The 10,625-nt window shown below is 45.3% G+C and overlaps 1 non-coding gene across 1 annotated transcript; it reads left to right on the top strand.

The window, feature by feature from the left end:
- Positions 1-9,882: 9,882 nt before the first annotated feature.
- Positions 9,883-9,949, top strand: MIR148A (microRNA mir-148a). The gene has a single exon (NR_035680.1). It is a non-coding gene; the product is annotated as a microRNA mir-148a (primary transcript).
- The last annotated feature ends 676 nt before the right edge of the window (positions 9,950-10,625 follow it).

Here is a 10,625-nt window from a genome sequence, read left to right as displayed (position 1 = left end):
AGTTGATGAATATTTTTTTCATGTAGGTGGGAAGTTTTGCACTTAATTTATTCTTACCTTCAGACTTCGAAGCAAGCACCTTTTGTGTGCAAACTGAAAGCCATATGATTTACATCTCTAACCCAGCTCCTTTACTTCCTCTAGCTTGGAAACAATGATCTCTTTTGAATATTTAGTTTAAAGCACTCTATTTGGAAAAGGATCTTTAGGAAAATATTTTCCCATTAGTAGGTCTGTTTCAGGAGAGTCCACAAACAAATAGGTCTAAGCTGCTTTCAGGAACAGTCTTTTACAATCTCCCGTTCAGTTAAATTAAACAAACACACTGACTAAAGACAAGCTCACTGGGCAGGATTTTGAGTTAGGCTTCAATCTACTGTAGATTCTCAGTCTCCTTGAGCTGTGATTCTTACACGTGTAGACTCCTCTCTGGAAGTTTGAGGGTGGCTGGTCAACGTGCTACATTCTTGACTTACGCTGTCTGGGGCAGTAGTTCCCTTCTTTTGGCTAAGCTGCACAGATGATGGCCTCCCTTGGGGGTTCAGCTTTGACTCTTAACTCTCCGTGGAACCAGCTATGAGCTCAGTGAGAGGGTTTTTGTGGGCCTGGGGAGATGTGGACAGGTCTCTTGCCTTAGGAGTGACATTAACATCAGATTGTCTTCTTCCTTTGATGGATGGCATCATCTCTAACATGACACCTACCCAAATTTTTAAAATTTCCTGACTTCTTGGTAGAAGAAGGCTAAAGAATAACCCTTTCTCTCCCACTAAGAAATAATCCTTTATGAAACACTATTCTACTGTCAACTATTGGATAAAGTTTATCCAATTTTCTTGTTTCTCTTTCTCTTCCTTCATATATGATCTACTATGTTGGGCTTTACCTCAAGTTTATAAACCTTATTTGAATATCATGGATATCTCCTGGCTTAAAGCTTCATCACATAGTCGGTTTTTCCATCATGACTAGCCCCATCCTAGGTCATCTCCTTATCATAACTCAGGTGGGGCTCGGGACCCATCACGAATAACCAAGGCACTCCTATCTCTCAGAAAATTCTAAGGCTTTAGAAGATCCCAGGAGCCCAGGCAAAGACCAAATTCTTTATTACAGAATAGGAGGCTGGGTGCCATGGCTCACACCTGTAATCCCAGTACTTTGGGAGGGTGAGGCGGGCAGATCACTTGAGGTCAGGGGTTCGAGACCAGCCTGACCAACGTGGCAAAACTCTGTCTCTACTAAAAATATAATAATTAACTTGGAGTGGTGGAATGTGCCTGTAATCCCAGCTACTAGGGAGGTTGAGGCAGGAGAATCACTTGAACCTGGGAGGCAGAGGTTGCAGTGAGTTGAGACTGTACCACTGCACTCCAGCCTGGGTGACAGAGCAAGACCCTGTCTTAAAAAACAAAAACAAAAACAGAATAGGAGCCACATCTCCATATCTGATTCATCTTTTAATTATCTCCAGGGCTTAGTACGATGCTTTGTACATAATAGGCACTCACATTTATTAAAACAATGGGAAAAGGTGAGCTAGAGGAAAATAATGCTAGCAATTTATGTAGGATGGATCATAGAGACCAGTTAAGACTACTGTAATAGACTGATGTTATTTCATGGACTCTCTCAATATTTCATTGATGGTGAGACTGAGGAATTATAAACTTTTAAAAAGTTAAATTGTTCTATTGCTCCCCTTCTTCCCAACTATAAAGTCCTGCAGTAATTTTCCATATGTTAAGTTTATCCAAGAAAACCTTCTACTGGGAAGTTAAAGCGAGTCTCAACTGCAAAGAACTTTGGTCTTCTCATTTATTTAATTAATTAGAATGAATAGCATGTAATAATGTTGCAAAGAGAGGCCTCCTACTCAGTGTTGCCATTCCTAATATCCTATCTGGAGCTTTGAGAATACTTGTCATGAAGATCCATTCACAACATTTACACCCCATGATATTGAGGATTTGCTTCAAAATAATCCTGGGGAGCATGGGGGAAGTACAAATGAAACACAAATGGTCCTGAGTTAATAATTATTGAAACTGGTGGTGGGTGACAGATTTCTTTATACTTTTCCTGTAATTTTTATATCTATTTTTGTGGGATATATTTATACTACATTCTTTATCCTTTGGTATATTTTTGGCAATTTTTCATGACAAAAAGTTTTTTTTTTTTTGAATCTGTGTCTCCAAAGCTGAAGACCTCACACAAAGTGTACAGGACTGGGGGCCATTCCACCTTAGGTAGCAGGTCTTAAAAAATGGTACTCCAGGCCAGGTGCGGTGGGTCACATCTGTAATCCCAGCACTTTGGGAGGATGAAACGGGAAGATCACCTGAGGTCAGGAGTTGGAGACCAGCCTGGCCAACATGGTGAAACCCCGTCTCTACTAAAAATACAAAAAATTAGCCAGGCATGGTGGCAGGCACCTGTAATCCCAGCTACTCAGGAGGCCGAGGCAGGAGAATCGCTTGATCCCGGGAGGTGGGGGTTGCAGTGAGCCGAGATCGTGCCACTGCACTCCAGCCTGGGGGACAAGAGTGGAACTCTTTCTCAAAAAAAAAAAAAAGCCAAAAAAACAAAAACAAAAACAAAAAAGGTACTCAACCCAACTGATGTGTGTCTGTAGCATCCAACATCCAAAGGTGGATGTAAGCGGCAATGTTTGGGTGCCAAATATTACTGCTGCCCTAAGACCACCTTCATCCCTCCTCCATGTGCTAAGCATCCGCTTCATTTGGTGAACCCTATGTAAGCCAATCCTTTCAGTGGAAACAATGATATTTAAAGTACCTGTGAGTTCTGATAATTACTTCCAAATGCTGCGTTTAGAGTCAAGGAAGTAGAAAACTACATCAAACAAAACTGGCTTATTCTTTGGGAGACTATGGAATCAAAGATGGAATCAAAGTCAAAAATAACACTAATGCCAGATTGTTGCAGGACTGTGAGACCAAGCCACTCTAGATGATGTCTTGGCCAGATGCACAAACCTTATAAAACAACAGAAGACAAGTCAGGAGCACACAGAATGTGATTTTTCAGCATTAAAATCAAAACTGTAATGAATCAGAGTAGAGACAATTTCACATGGGCTAAGTGGGATATTTATGAACTGTATAGCTCAGCCCTAGCTGCAGAAGCTGCCCAAATGGCTAGCTGCAGGCAAGATGAAGGAAGGCTCCAGAGGCACACAGAGGGCACGCTCCAAGAGACTTTTGGAGGTACTGCTCCTGCTGGTATACCCCCCAACTCTGGGAGTGCGGTGTAGTTCTCAGAGAAAATGAGGCTCATTTGGAGCATAAACTGAAAACATTTTTTGCACAAGCCCAGATGTGGGTGGCTGTTATGAAGTCTGTTTAACTAGAGGGATTACAAATAGCAAATTGCCAATAAAGAGTTGGCTTTTATGAGTTTGAAGGGAAACTTAGTGATTAGCCTCAACTCCAAGAAGTAAAGCATCTTAGAATACAGAAGCCCCTAAACAGAATTCTTAAAAAAAAATTTAAATCTAATATTTGGTACATACAAAATATATATCTCTCTCACATATGCAAATCACGAAACATAATATACTGAACACTTACTAGCCTAAGTGTTATGTCCAATTTAAGAACAGGAACATTGCCAATTGCATCCACCTTTGGGCTGCCTTCTCACCCTCCTTCCCTCCACGTCCTACCAGCAACCACTAACCCGAATTTTCTATTTATCATTTTCTTGCTTTTTATCACTTTATAAATTTCTTAAAATTATATTGTTTGGCTGTGTTTGAGCTTTATAAAAATGGCATCGTTATATCTGTAGTCTCCTGGGACTTGCTTTTTTCCATCTTCTTTTTTTTTTTGCTCAACATTATGTTTCCAAGCTTCATCCATAGCTTTGTGAGGAGCTGTAGTTCATTCATTTTCAGTACTGTATAATAACCCGTTGTGTGAAAAGACCCCAAATGCCACTGGTTTACATCATCTCCATCTATTGATGTTGTCAGGCTTGTGAATTTTTGCCAACTTAGTGGGTATAAAATGATATCTCACTGAAGTCTTAAATTGCGTTTCCTTGTTTCTAATGAGGCTTAACATCTTTACCTATGCTTATTTGCCATTTGCTTTTCTTTTTCTGTGCAATGCTTGTTTATGCCTTTTTCCACTCTTTTTTCTATAGCGCTGTCTTTTTTCTTACTGATGTTGTGGAGTTCTTTTTTTTTTTTTTTTTTAAGTGAAAGCAAGTTTATTAAGAAAGTAAAGGAATAAAAAAATGGCTACTCCATAGGCAAAGCAGCCGGGATTCTTTATGTACTAAGCAGCATGGGTTTTGAAAATCCATTTATCAATCTGTTGATCTTTAACATGTTAGGTGCAGAGCATTTAGAACTGGAAGGACCATTTGAAATACATAGTTCATCTCTCTCATGTTACTGAGGAGGAAAACTGAAGTGCACGGAGGTAAAGTAACTCGCCCAGTATCACAATTTGTGTTTGTACCATTGCTGAGGTGAGCACCTGGGCCTTCTAACCCCAAATTAAATTATTCTCCTATGTGACAACCTCCTTTAATGGTTTTTTCTCATTTATATTTAAAATTTTTAAAGTACCCAAGTAATAATACACGTTCATGGTAGAAAAAGAAAAAAAATTAGCAAAATGAGGAAAATAGAAATCAGTTTTAATCCTACCTTCAGATGCAACTATTCTCTGTTTTGTATTTCCTTTCTAGATAATAACTATAACGGATCATTATTATGAAATGCTTACTCTGTGCTAGTTATTATGGAGTGCTTCTTACAAAATGCTAGGCATTTTGTAAACACTCTTCATGTGTGGATGCTTTAATCTTCTGCACAACCCTATGATGTAGATTATCACCATCAGTGATAGGCAGTGTGGCAGGCAGAATGACAGCCTCCCTGAAATGTCCACATACTAATCCCAGGAACCTGTGAATGCGTTATGTTACATGGCAAAGGAGAATTAAGATAGCAGACAAAATTAAGGTTGGTAATTGGCTGATCCTGAAATAGCAAGAATATCCTAGATTACCCAGGTAGGCCCAACGCAATCAGAAGGGAAGAGGGAGACACAAGAGGCGGCATGAGAGTGACGCGATGTGAGAATGATTCAACCAGCCTTTGCTGGCTTTGAAGGTGGAGGAGGAGGCCAGAGCCAAGGAATGCGGGAAACCTTTAGAAACTGAAAAACCAAAAAATGGATTTCTCCTTTTGGTACTCCAGAAAGGAATGCACCCCTGCTGACACCTTGACTTTAGCCCAACATGGTAGACAGAATAATGGCCCCAAAATATCCACATTCCAATCCCTGGAATGTGTGACTGTGTTACCTTACATGTCAAAAGGAAGTTTACAGATGTGATTAAGACTTTTGAGAAGGGGAGATTATCTTGGATTATCTAGGTGGACCCAATGTAATCATAAGGATCTTTAAAAGAAGCAGGCAGGAGGATGAGAGTCAGAGAGAAGACGTGATGACAAAAGCAGGGAATGGAGTGCTGTGCTTTTAAGACAGAGGAAGGGGCCAAAAGCCAAGGAACACAAGAGGCCTCTAAAAGAGGTAAGGAAACAGAATCTTCCCTTGAGTCTCTGGAAGAGTATGGCCCTGTTGACACCTTGATTTTGGCCCAGCAAAACCTATTTTGGACTGACCACCAGTACCGTAAGATAATAAATGCATGTTATTTTAAGCCACTAAGTTTGTGGGAATTTCTTACAGCAGCAATAGGAAACTGGTACACCTAGTTTACAACTGGCTAGGGCCACAGAGTTGGCCAGTGGCAGAGACAGGATGTGGTTTCAAGCCATCTGGCTTCAGAGCCCATATCCGTTACCATTATGACATAAACATACATGGACACATAGAGATTTAAATAGTACATACATCTCAATGAATGCAAACCTTCCATATTATTTTGATAGTCATTCAGCACCACCATATTAAATAGTTGTAGTCCACTCAATAAATATACCACTCCCCATATTTTATATAATAAATCCCTTATTATTCAATACATACGTTGTTTCTAATGTTTCAATATTGTACTACTGGCAGTGATAAACATCTTTCTAGTGCTATTAATTATTTCTTTAGGAAAAACTCTTAAAATTAGAAACGCCAGGTCAAGTTACCCCTAAAAAAGACTGCATTGGAATATAACGGAAAATAAAACATGCAACTGGAAGTCGGAGCATCTCTGCCTTCTTTTTCTGTAACACCTTTGGTATTAAGCTATTTTTCTTATCCATGGTACACACTCAATCGTATTTTTGTTTTTGAAGGTTTTAGCTATAACACTATTTCTTCTGTAGACTCATAGGTGTTAGAGCAAGAAGGTATTTAGAGGTGATTTAGTCTAATCCTTTAAATCACAGGTAAATTCCCTGAGGCCCAGAGTGGTGAACTGACTCACTAAAAGCTCTCCTTACAGGGGTGCTTGGTGAGAACGCACCTTCCTGACTCCAAGGCCAGCTATCTTTCCACATCTGCTGCAAATGTCATGAGGCTAGCCCCCAAGTTGGGACCATTATTAATTTTTCCCCTCAAGTCATGCGAAACATCTCTTGTCCTTTTAATCAGAAGCATATTTTAGGGGCTGCGGAATAATAAGCACCCACATATCCAGTATTAAAAGATAAACTCTAGCCCTTTCCTGGAGTGAGCCTATTTTCATTTTATCATTGTGAAATGTGGTAGGATTGATGGCAGACAATAACTCCCCACCTCCCCCAGTATTTTATTAAGATCCGTTCTTACAAAGGATAACCGGAGGTTTTCCATCATCACCTCGTTGTCTTTTTTCTAACTTGGTTCGTCTGCTACCCAACAGTAGTAAGGTTACCTCATCCTGGAATCTGATGTACACAACGGTATGCAAACTCTTTCCTTCTCTCCGACGCAAACAATGAAATGGGAAAACACTGCCATTTTCTGACTGACCTCAATCGCTGAGGGTGGACCCCGCACGTTACATCAGCAGGCTGGCTCCATTACACTGACCTGCGCTGTGCTCGAGCTACTGAAATATTGATTTTTACAGAGCCGGCGCACACACACTGAAAAATCAATATTCCAGTGCACACAACAGAACAGGCAGCAGAGCGGGGACCAACTCCGAGGCCCAGCAAGCACTGCTGCCGGGCCTTGACCGAGGAGGGGGTGGGGGGCTGGAGGAGACAATGCCTGGGGAGAGGCCCCTGCAAACCCGGGAATGGTCAGATAAACAAACAAGTGTGGAGAGGGAAGAGAAAGGAGAGTGGAGAGAAAGATCCTTGAGGATAAAACAGTTGGAAGGAGCAATGATTTATCTTTCCATAGGGGGAAATGGGGAGAAGGAAAGTAAATTAAGAAGAGTGGATGGGAAGAATTTTCCAGGTAAGAATCTTCCCATAAAAATGTATGTTTTTCTGTATCACTAGGTCAGACTTAAGATGCAACCATTATAAAGATGATACACATACTTTGTTACCTGAGGGAAAAAATAACTAGGCCAGTTCTCAGAAATATTTATATTTTTTAAAATGCAGTCCCCTTCCTTTTCCTTGGTGACTACAGGCCGGCATCAGAGAGTCCGATTTATAACATGGGCTCTACCTTTGCAATGCAGTTACTTTCTTTTCCTTGGGGAGAGGGAAGGAAGGAAGACATCCTGGTCACGTGGCCATTCATCAATTTCCCTTTCTTTCTAGAACAGCATCTTCTTTGGCGTGCTTGGGGAACCACGTTAAAATTGATTCTACGTGCCCGTGACCTCTTCTCAGGGAATTCTGAGCTCCCCCGAGTCACACCCCCATCTAGATGAGGAGAGGAGGACGTGTCCCCTGGTTCAGTCTCGGGTGCCCAGTACCCAGCAGACGTCAGGGTGGAGGCAAACCGGCCTTTCGGTTAGTCCTTGTAGACGTGTTAAAAAAAAAATTCAGAACTGGCATTTTTACTACTTTTAGTTAGCTCTTTGGCCTCTTTTTATTTGGGGATGGGTGGTGGGCAGTTTATTAAAAGAAACGACTTTTAACCTTGATGAATTCTTGATTTTGCTTTGTCCTAGAATTCCCTTACCGGGAATCTCGCATTTAGTTCTCAACTCCCTGCCAGGGGAAGAAACTGTCCTCCCGAGGTTTCCATTTCGCACTCTGCCCTGCAGCAGCTTCGCCGCCGCCTCCTCCCCAGCCAGGAGACACCGGGCCCAGGCAGGGCTCCGGCTGGGTTTGGAGGAGGGGGCTCCGGGGAAAGCGGGCATTCAGGGGCATCTTGCAAAACGCGGGCTCCTTGGGCCCAGCGGGGCTGGCCGGGGACAGCGCCCGGCCCGAGTGTCGCGGGAAGCGGAACAGGCAGCCTGGCAGAGGCTGGTGGGCAGAAGGGCGGGGCGGGACGTCGAGCCAGGTGGCCACCTGGAGCGCCCCGCCCTCCCAGCGCCGGCCGCGCCCCCGCCCCCGCCCCCACGCGCCACCGCCCACCCCGCCCCCGCCCCCGCCCCCAGCCCCGCGCTGCCGCTCTATTTGCATAAGGAGGCGTCTCCCGGGCCCGCCCGGGGCGCACGTGACCCCGGGGGAGGCGGAGGGAACCTGCTGACTTGACACGAGCCGCTGTGCGGCTCCCCTTGGCGCGGAATAGCGAGAGCAGCCGTGACCTCCGACCCCGCCCGCCGGCAGCCAATAAGAGCGCAGGTCGTCTCCAAACCCAAAATTTCCACGTCGGCAAAAGTCAAGATGGAAGGGAGCGGAGCGGAGCGCGAGGGGGGAGCCGGCCCGGGAATGCCTGGCGGCCGGCGCTGGAGGGGCAGGCTGGGGAGCCTGTGGCGGGCGCACGAGGGGCCACTTGCGAAGGTGTCCCGGCCCAGCGCGACCACCGCCCCCAACCCCGGGAGCCTCTGGGCGCCCCGCACTCCGCCAGCCGCCCGTGCACCCCGGCCCGGGGGACGCAGCCCACTGCCCCTCCGGCCTTGTCTCTTAGGGGTGGCGGGGGATGGAACGGTGGCGAGGGGTTTGGGGGAAGATGGGAAAGCACTTTCCAGACCTGTTGCACGCGCGCAACAGCTGTTCAGGTGCGGTATGTGGGGGGAGGGGGTCTGCTAGGATGGAGGACAGAGTGGTCGCTTCTGCTGCAGGGAAAAGGGGGTGCCGGGAGGGGGAGAAGAGCAGTCTTGGGGACTGTGTGCAAGGTTGTGCGCGAACGGGGTCCGCGGGAAGCACTGCCTAATGGGGCAGGGAGAATCCCAAAGAGTGGGTGGGTGGAACGGAGGGGATGGGACGACTTCGACCCGAGTTCCCGGGGCTGGGCGCGGGCGGCTGGAAGACCGGGAATAGAGTACTGGGAATGCCTGGGGAAGGGGGTCTCAGGGGAGGCCCCGCAAAGCGGGTCTTTCTTGGGTCGTCCCATCTGAGGGGCTTTTCCCGGGCCTGTGTTTGTTCCCCACCGTTTAACTCTTTCAGCTCCGAATATTCGTCCTCGTGCAGCGCCCCCGCCCCCAGCTTTCCAGATAGGAAGGTAAAAAGTTGCCACAAGTTAGAGTGAGTTAGCTGCTGGCAAAAGTTTAAATAACTACCGAGGAGGTGAGGGTTCGACCAGGAATGGGTTCTAATCTGAGGACGGGTAGGAAGGAAGGAGATTGTGCGATTCTTGCAGCCCCTTTGCTGTGACATTGCGACCAGAATTTGTCGAATCGGGCTGTTAAAACACCATTTCTGTTGGGCATTTGCTCCTGCTGACTGCGGCAGTAACTTTCCATAATTAATGACCCGTTCCATTATCGGTCGCATCCTGAACTAAATTGCTTTTAACGAGTTATTCTTCTTTGTCTTAGCTGGGGGGTGGGGGAACACACCTGCAGGAAGAAACTTCTGGAGGAAGACAGCACGTTTGGTCTTTTGAGGCAAAGTTCTGAGACACTCCGACTCTGAGTATGATAGAAGTCAGTGCACTACAGAACTTTGTCTCTAGAGGCTGTGGTCGCCGCTGCCGCCAGTGCTCCAGACGCCAGGCCCAGTGGCCCTGGTGGCCACGTCGCTGCGCCTTTCCCTTGGGGGAGGGGCGAGGCCAGAGGGGGTCCAAGTGCAGCACGAGGAACTTGACCAATTCCCTTGAAGCGGGTGGGTTAAACCCTGTAAATGGGAACAAAATCCCCCCAAATCTCTTCATCTTACCCTGGTGGACTCCTGACTGTAGAATTTTTTGGTTTAAAGAAGAAAAAAATAAAGCTTTGGACTTTTCAAGGTTGCTTAACAGGTACTGAAAGACTGGCCTCACTTGAGCCAGGAGAGGAGAGCTGCAGATTTATTAATGGGTGTGTTAGTGTGCAGTGCCTTGCAGGAATTTAAACTCTCTACCCTTAAAGAAGGAAATGTGTTTGTACAAAAGCCACAGATAATGGTCCTTTTACTCAAGCGACCTGCTGGATAAATGACAGCCTGCAGGGATTGAGTTTGGAGATCTAGTCTCAATTCTGCTTCCGATTTAGATGCAGTTCACTTTTGTTTTTTAAAGTAAGTTTTATTAATGGAAAGGAGGAACTTTTTCCAGAAAGCATTTTGAAAGCCACTGGGGGAGGGGGACATTTATGCTTTTGGGCTGTGGAGATACTTTAGGTGGAGAGACTGCTCTCTCATCCCTAGT

Source organism: Pan troglodytes, chromosome 6 (assembly GCF_028858775.2).
Source record: "Pan troglodytes isolate AG18354 chromosome 6, NHGRI_mPanTro3-v2.0_pri, whole genome shotgun sequence".
Taxonomy (NCBI): domain Eukaryota; kingdom Metazoa; phylum Chordata; class Mammalia; order Primates; family Hominidae; genus Pan; species Pan troglodytes.
This window is presented reverse-complemented; position numbering and strand designations above follow the sequence as displayed.